A 2,673-nucleotide genomic window follows, 5' to 3' on the forward strand; every position below is an offset into this window, starting at 1 on the left:
TAAACTAAGTTTGAATAGTAGAAATGAGGTTAAAAAAAAAACGTTTCCTCCTCCTGAATGAACGTCTCCGGCAAACAGATATAAAAAAAAATGGCGTTAGTTTTTATTTCATGGCTTTCGAACAGTTAAATCAACAAATATATATATATATATATATATATATATATATATATATATATATATATATATATATATATATATATATATATATATATATGGAAAAGTTCAATAGAGAACTATAATTATTGGTTTTTCAAGGAATCAAATCTTTTTTTCAATTTCTAGAACTTATTTTTATCGAAAAAAAAAATCTAAAAATATCTAAATTCATATATTAACATTGTGAATATGAAAAATATTTTTCGGATTCACCGTGTGAATCCGGATTCACATTGTGAATTTTCAAAGATTCACATTGTGAATTTGACGTAAAAAAAAAATCGAATTTGATATCATTGGAAAAAGGATAAAAAGTTATGAATTTCTGTATTTTTAGTTTTTTTTTTAATAAAAAATAAGTTCTAAAAGTTGAAAAAAAGATTGGTTTCTGGTTACTTGGTTAATTATGGTTCTCTATTGAACCTTACTCTATATATATATATATATATATATATATATATATATATATATATATATATATATATATATATATATATATATATATATATATATATATATATATATATATATATATATATATATATATATATATCAGTGTTGTAAAAATCGGCCTAGGCGGACTGCAACCGACTACGTTTATGTGTAATCGCTCAAGGTAATCGGGGCTGGTCAACGCCTGTCAAACTCGGAGCTAATCAGGTCTAATCGGGGCTAATCGGATCTACGCCGTTTAATTGGTCAACGGATTTTCAAAAAAAATTAGGGGCAAAATTATCAAAACTGAAAAGTTTTGCTTCTCACTTCTCATTCTATCGCCCCCCTGTGAAAACGTTTTCTGTGGTTTCTCACTTTTTCTCTCGACTCAAAACCGAAATCGGAGAACTTGAAGCTCACCCTCGTCGTCGCCATCACCTCTTGAAGCTGGAATCCGTGAAATCCGAGCGCACCCTTCCGTTTCTCCTCCGCCTTCGTCGCTTTAGTTCTATTATGCTGTTAATCAACTGATTTGTGCTGTCAAATTCCGATTTAGTCTATTGTCGTCGATTTAAGTGTTAATCAACCGATTTGTGATGAACTGGTGATGAAGTATATACTCGAACCTGTTGCTTCACATTGAAGACGCAGGTCTGTTCACAAATCAACCAATTTTTTCTGTTGGAAGATTGAGTTTACCTGTTGCTTCACATAGAGCTGAGATTTAGTTTACAGAACAGTTATTACGAAAGGAATGAAAACCCAGATTTGTTTTTCAACTTTGGGAATCAAATTGTATTTCTTGACTGAATCATTTGGTCTTCCTACAGAAGCTCAAGTAGTCAATCATCTCTTCCTGATCAAGATCAAGCAGGTCCTTCATAGTTCAAAACAGTTACAATCATGGAAATCAAGATTTAATGCTATTTCAATGAGGTTAGGATTTCCTAAAAATGGCATGATTTTGAACAAAGTCACTAGTTCCTTCATAGTTCGAAACTAATATCTTCAACTCGGTTAACCAATCAACGATTTCATTGGTTGTCTGCAAAAGTGAGTAGTTACATTTTCATTCATTCATGTTGTAATATTTGCTTTTGTTCTCACTTTTGTAATGATTTTTTGTAGGTTGTCATGTACCCGTATCCAGATATGTCGTGTAGAGGGAGCAAATTACCATTTGGTCCTTAATAAACAGTGGGGGTGGGGGGGTGGAGATGGATTAAACACATGGTTTAATATTTCACAACTTTATTTTTCTATTTGCTTGTGAAAAAAACCTTCATATAGAAACATAGATTTGGTATGGACAGCATACGTTATTAGTTATTACTGGATTGTGTGGAGGATTTGTGTTGAATTATTTGGTATACCATTATTATGGAGAGAGCTTGATATTGGGTTAATCACAAGAATGACCATAGTGCTCGATCTCATTCCTGATTGAAGAACAGCCTCATTCTAAACTGATTATGCTTATTTTGGATGATAAATGGTTGTGCTTGGTAAACTTATTAAGTTATTATTGAACTTTTATGCTTATTTACTTATATTCTTAGTATTAAAGTTAGATTTATAAAATTTTGAATTATTTTTTTAATAATTAGTGGTCCCCGATTAATCCCTCGATTAATCCCCGTCTAACCGATTAATCCCTAGACCTCAGTCCACCGCCTAGCTAACGTCTAGCGTTTTCTGCAATCTTGATATATATATATATATATATATATATATATATATATATATATATATATATATATATATATATATATAGGGCCGGCCCAAGGGGTGTTCAAGGAGTGCTTATGAACAGGGCCCACTAAAATATAAGGCGCATTTCTTTTCAGATTTTATATTAGGGTATTTTCAGATTTTTTGGATGAATCAGATGAGAAAGGAAACGACGCAAGCGCAACGGGAATTAGAAATCAGGTGAGCTGGAATCATTAAATCTCTGGAAAAAGGAAACGATGTTTTGGTTCTCGATGACGATGATTACAATTTAAGCATCAGGAAGACAAGAACTAGTTGACGATGGCTAGCGGTATTCTACTCTTCTTATTTCTTATTTGCTTAAAT

The 2,673-nt window shown here is 31.6% G+C and overlaps 1 long non-coding RNA gene across 1 annotated transcript; it reads left to right on the plus strand.

The window, feature by feature from the left end:
- The first annotated feature begins 1,114 nt into the window (after nt 1–1,114).
- Nucleotides 1,115–1,800, plus strand: LOC145169319 (uncharacterized). The gene is made up of 3 exons (XR_013742427.1): nt 1,115–1,245; nt 1,425–1,647; nt 1,723–1,800. It is a non-coding gene; the product is annotated as an uncharacterized LOC145169319 (long non-coding RNA).
- Nucleotides 1,801–2,673: the final 873 nt, after the last annotated feature.

This window comes from Lactuca virosa, chromosome 4 (assembly GCF_052849685.1).
Source record: "Lactuca virosa cultivar CGN04683 chromosome 4, Lactuca_virosa_CGN04683_v6, whole genome shotgun sequence".
NCBI lineage: Eukaryota > Viridiplantae > Streptophyta > Magnoliopsida > Asterales > Asteraceae > Lactuca > Lactuca virosa.